At 46.6% G+C, this 13,157-nt stretch overlaps 1 protein-coding gene across 3 annotated transcripts in view; it reads right to left on the minus strand.

Moving 5' to 3' along the window:
• Positions 1–13,157, minus strand: part of SRL (sarcalumenin) — a 94,688-nt gene that overhangs the window by 13,626 nt on the left and 67,905 nt on the right. Inside the window, exon 1 of one of the 3 annotated variants that reach the window (XM_038419419.2) lies at positions 11,365–11,488. The exons of the other annotated variants lie outside the window; for them this stretch is intronic. The gene's annotated coding sequence lies outside the window, so the exon portion shown is untranslated. Of the gene's footprint in view, positions 1–11,364; positions 11,489–13,157 lie in introns of those variants that run through there. 3 annotated transcript variants of the gene reach the window in all.

Below are 13,157 nucleotides of genomic sequence, written 5' to 3' on the forward strand. Positions count from 1 at the left end.
TGATGGACCTATCCTCCATGAACTTATCTAGTTCTTTTTTAAACCCTGTTATAGTCTTGGCCTTCACAACATCCTCTGGCAAGGAGTTCCACAGGTTGACTATGCGTTGTGTGAAAAAATACTACCTTTTGCTTGTTTTAAACTTGCTGCCTATTAATTTAATTTGGTGATTCCTAGTTTTTGTGATACGAGAAGGAGCAAATAACACTTCCTTATTTACTTTCTCCACACCAGTCAGGATTTTATAGACTTCTATCATATCCCTCCTTAGTCATCTCTTTTCCAAGTTGAAAAGTCCCAGTTTTATTAATCTCTCCTCATATGGCAGCCCTTCCATACATCTAATCATTTTTGTTGCCCATTTCTGAATCTTTTCCAGTTCCAATATATCTTTTTTGAGATAGGGTGACCACATCTGCATGCAGTATTCAAGATGTGGGTGTACCATGGATTTATATAGAGGCAATATGATATTTGCCATCTTATTATCTATCCCTTTCTTAATAATTCCCAACATTGTTTCCTTTTTTGACTGCTGCTGCACATTGAGTGGGTGTTTTCAGAGAACTATCCACAATGACTCCAAGATCTCTTTCTTGAATGATAACAGCTAATTTAGACCCCCATCACATTTTGTTGCCCAGTCACCCACTTTTGAGAGATCCTTTTGTAGCTCTTCGCAGTCTGCCTGGGACTTAACGATCTTGAGTAATTTTGTATCATCTGCAAATTTTGCCACTTCACTGTTTTCTCTTTTTTCCAGATCATTTATGAATATATTGAATAGGACTGGGTCCAGTACAGACCCCTAGCGGACACCACTATTTACCTCTCTCCTTCTGAAAATTGACCATTTATTCCTACCCTTTGTTTCCTATCTTTTAACCAGTTACCAATCCATGAGGGGACCTTCCCTCTTATCCCATGACAGCTTACTTTGCTTAAGAACCTTTGGTGAGGGGCCTTGTCAAAGGCTTTCTGAAAATCTAAGTACACTATATCCACTGGATCTCCCCTGTCCACATGCTTGTTGACGACTGCAAAGAATTCTAGTAGATTGGTGAGGCAGGATTTCCCTTTACAAAAACCATGTTGGCTCTTCCCCAACATCTAGGTGTCTGACAATTTTGTTTCAACAAGTTTACCCGGTACTGAAGTCAGGCTTACCGGCCTGTAATTTCTAGGATCACCTGTGGAGCCCTTTTTAAAAATTGGCATCACATTAGCTATTCTCCAGTCATTTAGTGACTGGTGTGTAGACGATGCCCATGTGACAACAAGGAACCTATAAACAGCAGATCTGGGGCTCTAGCACCAACGAAGGGATCTCGTCCTTAACCCATTGCCACTGGGTTACCGGGAATCGACATTTCTTGTGCCAGGGTGCCCAGCGAGGACACGTGGGGGAGCGCTCAGCTGGCGCTCCGAACCTGTTACCACCCACCTGCAGTTAGCACAGCAGGTGCACCCTGGGCCTTCCACAGCACCATGGGATTGCTGCTGGACAGACATTTTAGGCTTGGTTTTCAGAAGTGCTGAGTACCCGCAGCTCTATCTGAAGTCATGGGTGCCACAGAACATCAGGCAGTAAAACTCTCCTGCTTCTCAGTCTTACCTTTCTTCACTCCCTTCTCCATCTCCTAGCTCAGCACCTTCCCCCGCTCTCTCTCTCTCTCTCTCTCTCATATCTCTTTCCCTTTCCCCATCCTTAAGGGATGTCTACACTGCAGCCCGGAGTGTGATTTGCAGCTCATATAGACATTCCTGCACTCCAGCTAGCTCATGACAAAGAACAGCGAGGACACTGCAGTGCTAGCATCAGCCTTGGCTGTAGAACATACCAGGAGGGTCAGGTGGGCTTGTGAAACCCATGCTGAAGCCCGCACGGCTGCCTTGTTACTGCTAGGTTTAGTGAGCTAGCTAGAGTACAGCTAGTGCGGGTATGTCTGCACAAGTGGCCATTCACACCCTGCCCGCAATGGAGACATGAGGAAGTGAGAGAAACAGCCAGTGTCACTCAAATATTCGGAATCCTCTACTCGAGTGCTGTGAAGTCCTAGAACGTGGGGATTTTTTACTCTTCACTAAATAAATCTTAGCAAACAAAGAACATTTTCATTTTACAAGCCCCCCGAGCTGGTTCTCTGCTGATCACCATGTAGAGTTCAGGGCAACTTGCTTGGGGTCTGGCATTTCCTCTCTCTATTGCCATGTTTTTGCTCTGTGGGCCTACCAAAGCTAGAGGTTTTCACAAGATGAATAGGGCGCTAGAGCATTGCTATTTTCTCTTCTCTTGCCAAGATTTAGCATAGCTAAACCTAAAGAGTACAACAGTGGGATTCAGAGCCTCTCCAGTTACAGGTCTGATGTCGTCAGCAAGCAAAAGAAATTAATCCTATCCAGCCAGAAGCAGGAACAGCAGGGAAGCGGACAGCAAACGTTACCGCCTTCTCCCCAGCAGAGCAATAAGACTTTTCAATTCAACTGAAAATCCGTTTCAAAAGTGCAGCATCACCAATCAGGAGTCTCCTAGTGTTTCATTTAATTCTCAGTGCTGTAAATGTGTGACCCTCAGCTAGTCTCTGTGTTGGCTTGTGCCATGGGAGCTTCAGCTCAATGGCTTAGACATTGGAGCGCTATGGTTCCCAGCAGATAATTTGTGGGAGGGGGCAGGGTCAGCTGGCTACAGATGACCTTGCATGCCTGGGCGACTCTGATTGGTGGACACTGAACTTTGGAGGCTGAGCCTTTGCCAGCAAGAGGGATGTCGCATCTTATGAGAGAAAAGGTTCATTCCAGACTGAAGCGGCATTCATAAGCAGCTGCACAGTGCAGGCCCAGAGACCTGTTTACTGCCCTCACACCTTGCCAGGGGGCAGGGCGGACCGAGGCTTAAATGGACAAGCAGGTACATGGTGTGATGTGTGTTGTTTTAGTACCTGTGATGTTTGCATGGAGGAGGGGCTGAAACGAGTGCTGCAGAAGCATCTCCAACAGCAGCATTCTATGCGATGTTCTAGGATGTGGGAAGGAGAGATCATACAAGTGGAGGGGAACATGATTGTATGATGGCAGCCAGATAGTCCAGCTCACTGCTTTCCTCACAGCCTCCCTAGCTTGGTGTCTTTCCTTATTTAAGAGATCCAGGTTAATAGTCAGGGTCTTAGGCCACAGGGTCTCCCAGTCCATCTGAGATATAAGTGTTTAAATACACAGGCCAAGTTCTAGGATCCTCCCACATGCTCATCTGAGGTCAGAATTTGGCCCTTGGATTAGAGCCTTGAAATGGGAATTTTAAAGAGGCACATAAGAAGATAAGCATGGCTGTAGTGGGTCAGACCAATGGTTCATCTAGCCCAGTATCTTGTCTTCTGACAGTGGCCAGTGACTGAAACTTCAGGGGGAGTGTATAGAACAGGGCAATTGTGAGTGATTCTCCAGTTGTCCACTCCCAGCTGTTGGAGGTTTAGGGACACCCAGAGCAGGGGTTGCATCACGGACCATCTGGGCTAATAGCCATTGATGGATCTTTCCACCATGAGCTCAGTTAATTCTTTTGAGCCCATATCCCCTGCCAATGAGTTCCACAGGTTGACGGTGTGCTGTGTGAACAAGTACTTCCTTTTGTTTGTTTTAAACCTGCTGCCTATTAAGTTAATCAGGTGACTTATAGTTCTTGTGTTATTTGAAGGGTAAATAACACTTCCCTATTCACTTTCTCCACACCATTCATGATTTCACAGACCTCTATCATAATCTCCCCCACTTCCCCCTTAGTCATCTCTTTTCTAAATCCAACAGTCCCAGTCTTTTTAATCTCTCCTCAGATGGAGAGATGTTCCATCCCCCTCATCATTTTTGTTTCCGTGCTCTGTACTTTTTCCAGTTCTCATATATTTTTTTGAAATGGGGTGACCAGAACTGCATGCAGTATTCAGGGTGTGGGCATGCCCAGGGTTTATATAGAGGTGTTACGATATTTTCTGTTTTATTATCTGTCCCTTTCCTAATGCTTGCTAACATTCTTAGCCTTTTTTTGACTGCTGCTGCACATTGAGTGGTTGTTTTCAGAGAACTATCTGCGATGACTCCATACAAATGAAGTAGGTTCACTATTTGTCACTAACTGCTCCCTTCCACAGACAGAACCAAACACCCACAATAACCCACACCAAAGGTAACTCAGCTCTGTAGCTAGTTCTTCCCTGGAGTTTGGGTGAGACCCAAATTCATGTCCTGTAAGTGTTTCCCCACCCACACAGATCACGTGGCAAGAGTCTGGCCATCTCCAGGGTAACCTCTACACCCTTAGTGAATAGGGATGTGTCTCCAAAGGATTTAAGCATGTGGTTATGATCCGAAAAGTGGCAAGATGATACTGTGCCTGCTGCTGTTTCCCTCAGTCCAGGAGACGTATTCACTAAGCTTACTGGTAAAAATACAATTTTATTCCTGCCAGCCTTGCAGAGCCAATAAAGCTGCGGGATGGTAAAGTGTGTTCCATTCTGCTCTGCCCCATGCTTCAGCAGAATCAAAAGCTCTGTGCCAAAAATTTCATCTGAGAATTTGGCTTTGAACAGACATTTAGTGCTGAACTACAGCCATGCATCTTATACTTGGGTTTGTCCAAATAATTGTTTAAGTTGCTGCTTAAAGCTAAATAGCTCAAAGGAGACTGTAGCTCCCACATGATGGCGCCTGCAGCATGGCTAGTTTGCAGCCTTCTCATCCTCAAGGCCTGTGCTGATCATGGCTCAGAATGGACCAGCAGACAGGAGAGAAGCAGAGGGTTTGAAGAGGTTGCATTGCATTCTGGTGGCTTCCTACAGCACTGAGTGCTTCTTGTCCTCATTATATCAGAGCCTGTCTCTGATAATCTTTCCATCCCCTCCTCCTTGTCCATGAACTCAAACCCTGTCAGGATGCTGGTTTAAGGGCTGGGGAGAAGGGCTGTAGAGCTTGTCAAAAAACACTAAACAAAAAACCCAAACAAACCAACCAAACACACACCAGTTTGGAAATGCTGCAGTGCTTCATGGGAGTTGCAGTATAGGTGACTAATGCTCCCATTCTCCTCTACAGGCTATGTTCCTTGGTCGATTATTTCCTCCATGATGCACACTCTTTCTGCTTGGGGAGAAGAGGTGGTGCATCATGGGAGTACCTTGCTGTGGTGGATCATGGGAGATGTAGTCTGGGCACGGAGACTGGCCCATAAAGGAGAATGGGGACAGGAGGTAACTGAACTACAAATCCCATGAGCCACCAAAGGAGCATTTCCAAATTTAAATATTTTGGTTTTCATTGAAAAACCAAACACTTGAAAAATTGAAATTTTCCATGGAAAGCAGACTTCTCAAAAGACTTCATAGAGTCAAAATAAATTTCCATCAAAAAGCAATTTCTGTGAGAAATTTTTGCACAGTGCTAGTTTATATTGTGAAGGAAACCATTTGTCTCATTTCTCACTTGTGAAATCTCAGCCAAATCCTCTACAGCCCCATTGACTTAAACTGAGCTTAGCCAATTTACACTAATCACAGATCTGACTGCAAATTTTTAAAACAATCTCCTAAGCAAAGATTGCTATTACTTTGAACTCTCTACCAAGTCAATAATATAAGCAAAAAGCATTCACAGTAAGGTCTTTAACTGGTCACGAGTGTATTATTCCCATTTATTTAAAACAAATCAATAAATCTCTTTTGAAAAAGAGAAAATAATTGTTTCCAGGATAGATTATTGCTAAAATGTCTTCCTAGAAAAAAAAAAAACAAAAAAAAAAAAAAACACATCTCCATCTTTAAAAATGATCAGCGCTGGAATTCCTGTATAGTAACTTTACAAGTTATTAAAATATAATCTGAAGAGTGTTCTGGTTGTGGGGCTAAGAGTTTGCTTAGCCAATGGCATTGGTTCTTATTCATAGCAATAAATGATCACATATACTACATGCAAATAGAGTTGGTTGGAAAATTTCAAACAAAACATTTTCCCTTGGGAAATTTACACAACCATATTTTCCAAGCGGAAAAATATGGATTTTGATGCATTTTCCATCAACAAAATAAAAATGAAATGAAGAGTTTCATTTCGAATGGGGTTGACAGTGCTCTCTGCATCTGCCTGAGCCACCATGATGCCTCATGGGAGTTGTAGTTCTGGTTTCTCCACAACCTCATTCTCTCCTATGGGCCCTAAACTGCATTTGACAATCTCTCCCTGTGGCTGACCTGCCACAGTGCCTCATAGAAGATGTAGCCCAGCCAGTTTTGTTCCATAAAAAGTTTTGATATTTTGACTTTTTAATCCCAACTTGGGATAAAAACAAATATTGAAATATTGGTATTTCCTGCACGACAGACGTTCTGGTTTTTGATCAGCTCTGCATACAACTACTTCATCTAGTTCTCTATTCACTTTCAATCTGGCTTTGTATTAATATTATTTCCAATTATTTAGTATTTGACTGAATCTACATATAGATACTCAATAGTTTTGAGGCCAGAATATTGATGGGGATGGTGAAAGAATCAGCAGCTTGACTCTCGGATCCCACTTGCAGAGCTGGCAATTGGGAAAAAAAAAATCTGAACATGAACGTCCAGATCTAATGCACTCAAAGAGGGACAATGTACACAGAAGGGTAGAGAATCTCTTTTCTAACCATAACTGCTTTCTGAGCTGGAAGATAAGGCCCGAGTTTCCAGTAGTGAGAAGTCTCATTAGGTGGAAGGCGAGAACAGGGTTGCCACCCAATCAAAATTTTTCAGGCTTGCTTCTGGCTTTGTGGGTCCTCCTTCTTCTGGCTTGCAAAACTAGTTAACAGCCTGAATGTCCAGGCATCATCACGACCCCACCTGACAAGGTCACCAAGTTGCTGTGCAATGAAGGCCGACTCTCTTTTGTCCAGTAGGAGCCTTTCCCAAAGATGACAGTCCTAGCTGAAATAGCAGCACCTAAGCCATCAGAGTAATTTCATCCTTCCTACACAAATTCTCCCTGGGGTTTCAATAGGCCATAATTTACTTCTTCACTTCCTGTCCTAAACTAATGAGGAGTACTTGTGGCATCTTAGAGACCAAATTTATTTTAGCATAAGCTTTTATGAGCTAAAACCCACTTCATCGGATGCATGCTGTGGAAAATACAGTAGGAAGATACACACAGAATGAAAAAATGGGTGTTGCCATACACACTATAATGAGAGTGATCAATTAAGGTGAGCTATTATCAGCAGGAGACATGTGTCTGATGAAGTGGGTTTTAGCCCACAAAAGCTTATGCTCAGATAAATTTGTTAGTCTAAGGTGCCACAAGGACTCCTCGTTCTTTTTGCTGATACAGACTAACACGGCTACCACTCTGAAATGTGTCCTAAACTAATGAGTAGTGTTACTGTACATTAATATGTTCTTCTCCAGAAGTGGCCATTTAATAACAGAGCCCAAAGTGATCCCTGTAGCTCTAGAGTTCATAAAGCACTTTGGGATTGTGTCAGGATGACAAGGGCCATATTTACCTCCAGTTACAGTCTCTAACCCGTGTCATGTGACAGTGGGGAAGAGTTTGCATTTCCTTGCTCCCAGCTTCAGGGTCTCTGCAGACAGTCACTGCCCCCGGCTCTCAAGGGGAACCCTGCTCGTTGGGTCCAGAGTGTGTTCTGCTACACCAGTCTCTCTCTGCTGTCTAGCTCTTCCCTCGCTCTGGGGAGCAGCAGGACTGGCACCTTGGGGCTGGTACTGAGCACCAAGGGCAGCAGGACCCTCACTGGTTCTTCATTAACCAGGCTGTTTTGCTTTCCTTGGGTGTTTCAGGAGGCCCATCTCACTGATTGTGACTCCAGCCAGGAGGCCCCATGCACACAGTCCTTGCCTCTGTAGCCAGTGCAAGCTATGCATTCACCAAGTAATCTATCTGGCCCTGCAGGGCTACAGAGCACTATCCTGGGCTTCTCTAGCTTCAGGTGAGGGCCTGTCTCCTTAAAAGCCTCTTTACAAACGGCAGTCACCTCTGCCCCAAGTCTGAATCTGACTGTATTGCCAATGCCGAGCTCAGTACCCCACAGTTGTGGCTAACACTGCTTGGCTCTTCCTTGAGCCCTGGGGCTTTCCTCCTTACATTTCCTGCATGGGCTTCCAGACCCAGCAGACCTCAGCTGCCCTGTGTTCTCCTATGCTGCATCTGTAGGACCCTACCAAATTCATGGCCATGAAAAAAACAAAAACACCACATCATGGACCATGAAGTCCAGTCTCCTCCCATGAAATCAGGTCTTGTGTGCTTTTACCCTATACTATACAGATTTCACAGAAGGGACCAATGTCTCTCAAATTGGGAGTCCTGACCCAAAAGGGAGTTGCAGGGGGGCCACAAGGTTATTTTAGGGGGGTTGCAGTATTGCCACTCTTACTTCTGCACTGCCTTCAGATCTGGGTGGCTGGAGAGTGGTGGCTGCTGACTGAGGGCCCAGCTCTGCAGGCAGCAGCAGAGAAATAAGGGTGGCAATACCATACCATGCCATCCTTACTTCTGCATAGCTGCTGGCAGGGGCTCTGCCTTCAGAGCTGGGATCCCAGCCAGCAGCTGTCGCTCTCTGGCTGCCCAGCTGTGAAGGCAGTGCCATCGCCAGCAGCAGCACAGAAGTAAGGGCAGCAGAACCATAATCCCCCCTGCAATAACCTTGCAGCCACCCCACAGCTCCCATTTGGGTCAGGCCCCCTACAATTACAATACCATGAAATTTCATATTTATTATTTTTAAAATAATATGGCCATGAAATTGACCAAAGCAGACCGTGAATTTGGTAGGGCCCGACTCATCTGCCACATTTCTGCCCAGAGAACCCCAGGCTCCTAAGAGGGATTTTAACGGGGCATCCCTGTTCTGAAGGGAATCTCCTTTCCTGGTTCTTGCTCCAGCTTCCTTGCTGGGCGATTTCCATTTTCATAGGATCACTGTGTTGCTTGCCCCTTGTGTTCCAGGGATGAAGTGATCACTCAGCAGTACCAATATCACTCTGGGTGTAGCCCATGTGTGGGGTAAGGCACAATACAGCATGAATAAGGATGGCGGAGTGTGGCCCTTTGGCAACAGCATGCCCACACATGTTACATCCCTGTTTGCATTGAAACACTTATCTGCTTCCTCCACAAAGGCAAATGATTTATAAAGGTTTTCAGCTTTGCTTCCCACTGCAGGACTGTGCTGACCTGTGCTTCACGGCTGGCTGTGTGATGGTTCATTGCTGTTCCGCATCCAGGGAGTCCTCACCACCCCCCATGCCTCAGCAAGCTGAAAGGCTGCACTCTGGCACTTTCTTTGTCTCTTATTTCTGTGGGCTCAGAATGTGTCCACACCTGAGGCCATGTGACAGTGGCAACACCTCAGAGAGAGGGTCACTTTCTTCTAGCCCCACTCCAGAGACTTTTCCTGCAGGCAAGGAAGCCAGGCTAGTCTACATTCCCTCCATCCCCAGAGCAGAGGTCTGGCAAGGACCTTTTTCTGGTCCTCCCAGTTTGGCTTCTTGCTACAGATTTAAAGCAGCAGCAGCACACTCCCTCCTCACCCAATGCAGGGTTGCTGGAGTGACACTGCCAGCGGGATGGGTCATTCTCAACACTGGGAAATCAGGAGTCTTCCTCCTACTTCATGTCTTTCTTGGTCCAGAGATTTACATGGTATGAAAACGTGCTCTCATATGCAAGCTTGCTTGCCTTACACTGGCCTAGTCCCACCTGTCCATATCAGGCACCACCACTGTCATCCACACATCAAGGCAGCTCCGTCACTGGCCGCTTGTGCGGGGAGCAGTAGTAGGTGGGCACCTTGGTTTGGGTGTGCAGACTATGGCAATTTAAGACCTCCTCCCCAAGCCTCATCCTGATGGGTACCTAGATCCTTCCAGGCAGTCCATCCTGCTGTGGGGCTGGCTCAACCCGGCAACCCATCGGGTCTTGTCTCTGCTCACTTTAAAAACACAGTTGCCCAGGTGTTTTCCATCCTGAGTACTGCTGGCTGTGAGCCTATTGCCATCCTCTCTCCTTTTCCCAGGGTGGGTGTATGACCCCTCCCACATTTGCTTTTAGCAGTTTTGAATGTGAAGCGGTCAGTTGTTTTATTCTAAATTTGATTATATAAGGCACCTGTTGGTCTCAAAGGACTTAAAGTAGGTCAGTATAAGCTCATTTCACAGATGGGGAAACTGAGGTAGAGAGGGGAAGTAACTTGCCCTAGGTCATCCAGCAGGTCATAGCAGATCTGGGAATAGACTCCAGGTTTCCTGAGTGCTAGTTTAGTGCCCTAACCAGTAGGCCATGCTGTCTCCTGAAGTATGTTTGCATTGTGTTGCATGGTGGGATTTATACATACACCCATCAAAAGGGGCAGCAAGCTGAAAAATATCTTATGCTGTCATGCTGCCGAGCACACTTAGGCTGTAGTTTGGAAACAAGGTCTCAGCCTGCAACAGGGCCGTTGCTGTGTGGCAGGATTCTAAGGGTATATTAATGGGCATGCTTACCCAGAGAGGTGCCCTTGTTGCAGTGGGTTAACATGGGTGGTGCCATTTTGCTTCTAACATCAAAGCTCTCCTTAGAGGCTGCTTATTTCTGGAGCTCGCTCTAGCCGTTGGGTAGAGATGTTTGTGGTTAGGTCCATGGTGTATATGGTACATGCCAGGCCTGCCCCACAGCCTGTCTCTGTTTACAGTAGAGGAGCCGCTTGGTCTCCATTAATTTGAGAAAATAATTTCTTCATTCAGTGTTTGAATTCTGACCATCTCCCAGACACATGTTACACCTGAGGAGTGGGGGACACAGCACAGTAAACACAGACTGATTGTTATGGGGTGCACTCACCTCTTGCAAGTGACCCCTGTCTCAGTGCATATGCCTGTTCTCTCTCTCTGTTCATGGTGGGTCCTGGTGACTCAGCCCTCCAGCTGAGTCACACACAGTCAGTATGTGAAATAAAAACCAAAGCAAACACTTTAGGGTACAAATCCAACAGAGGCCTCTCTCAGGGCTCTCTGTATCATCTCTCGCAAGCTGTCCCTGCTCTGGTATAGAGCGATGCCCCAGGGCTCCCTCCCTGGGGGCAATGTCTTTGCCCTCTCAGGGCCCTTCTGGCCACAGCTCACCAGCTGGGCCACTACAGGTAAGTTCCCCTTCTGGGGTGCCTCAAAGTCCAAGCTACTTTCCCAGTGGCTGGTGGGGGGACCCAGACCCACATCCTCTACTCAAGCTCTCAGCCCAGGGACCCTATAGATAGCAGCCATGCCACATCCCTTTATCTAAGCTGCATTGCTGCTCTAATTCCCTGGGACACTTCCCCATGTGCTCCAGCACATTCTTCACCCTCACCTCAGGGTCTTGTCTTTGTGAAGTCCCAGCAGCCAGCCTGGAGCTCCTTCTTGCTCTCCCAGGCTTCTGGCAGCACTGCCCTGTCCAAGGTCCTGCAGCTCCCTCAGCCAGCCATGCACACCATCCACTCTCCTCCAGGTCTAGCAAGGAACTGATCTCACTCTGTCTAGCCCTGCAACATTTCTTATACTAGCCTGCTGGGTCCCAATTGGCTGCTTCCCATATAGCCACTCTTGGCAGCTTGGAGGACCTCTTTATTGCCCTTTTCTGGGGTGGGGTGTGGCAGGGCCGCAAGGCCTCCAGAAGGGGACCTCCGGACCTGTCCACCCTGTCACACCAACATTGTCATCTCTCGCAGGGGGGCCTTGCTCCCTAGGAACCACAGAATGAACTAATTTCCCACTTGGGCAATCTTGAAGGTTCGCTGCTGTGGGCAATACTGAGCTTTAAGTCTATAGTGCTTTACCACTGTCAACTCAACAACACGCCAGCCATGGACAACAAGTAAATACATATCCTGAGAATTATGCAATCATCTCCATACTGCAGGTGCACCAAACTCATTTAATCCTTAGAGTTCTGGCCTGTTCATTCACCACCTAAATGAATCCTTAGGCTGTTATATAATTACATACATTGCATATCTATAGCTATATGTACTGTATATGCATACATACACACATTTGTGTTATATATACATAATTTATACATATGTTTATAGATCTAGATCTGTAAACATACACATTTATACAGACGTGTATGTATATATCTATATGGGCTGTATTTATAGATAGATACATGTAACTATAGGTAACTCTGTCTATCTGCATATGTATACAGATATCTCCAAAGTCTCTGGAGGGTTAAATAAAATTCAGTAGGAAAGCCAGAGTGTGTCTGGCAGGCATGCTATTGTAAAGGGGGGTTGAGGTGCTCAGTGCTCTGGTGCTATGATTTCATTGCGCAGTCAGGAACCAGCGACTCTGGAAGGACGGCTGCTCTTCCAGCAGCAGGCCCCATGCTTTGAGTGTGTTGTGAGGATGGGTTTAAAGGAACGGCGGCAATTTCTTAGCATTCTGCTGGCTGATCAGGTGGCTGTGTCCTTGCAAATGGCACCAACCCAGCCACCACTGCTGCTACCTGTATGGCTCTCTCAGTCGTACCTATATGGCTGACCAGCTGGGAGAGACTCAGGAACCTCCAAGCACCAGGATTTCCTGCCAACCCAACTGGAAGTGTGCGGTACTGGGTTGCCACCTCCTTACCTTTCCCTGGGGCACCATCCTGGAGGGGCCCTATTTCAATGTAACTCCCATCATCCAAATATGGTCCTCATGGGAGTGACACAGATACCCTGGCAACACCATTCTAAGCAGACTATATTAAGGCTAGAGCTAGTTCTGCCTCCTGAAGGGGCCAAGGGCACGCTATGTTCCTGGGAGGGTGCTGCTGGGAACTGGAGGGGACAATACCCACCCGTCACCATCAACGGGGCTGGAATTGTAGCTAACCATCACGTGCACTGCTGCACCATCAGATTTCATCCAAGTGGGCAAGCTTGCAATGTTCACTCTGCAGGCCTGTGCAGAGTGGGGGACTGCAGACATCTGACACTGACCGGGACCGGTTCTCTTGTCACACAGGCCATGCCTTTGCTGCAAAGCGGTGCTGTGATTGTAGTGCGGGTAGGCTGGCTTTAACCTAGCACGGGTACCAACAGCAGTGATGACGTGGTGGCCCAGGCTAGTCCTTGGGCTAGTGCCTGAGTACAAACCAACTGGGGACCTTGGGTA

This window comes from Dermochelys coriacea, chromosome 10 (genome assembly GCF_009764565.3).
Source record: "Dermochelys coriacea isolate rDerCor1 chromosome 10, rDerCor1.pri.v4, whole genome shotgun sequence".
NCBI classification, from domain to species: domain Eukaryota; kingdom Metazoa; phylum Chordata; order Testudines; family Dermochelyidae; genus Dermochelys; species Dermochelys coriacea.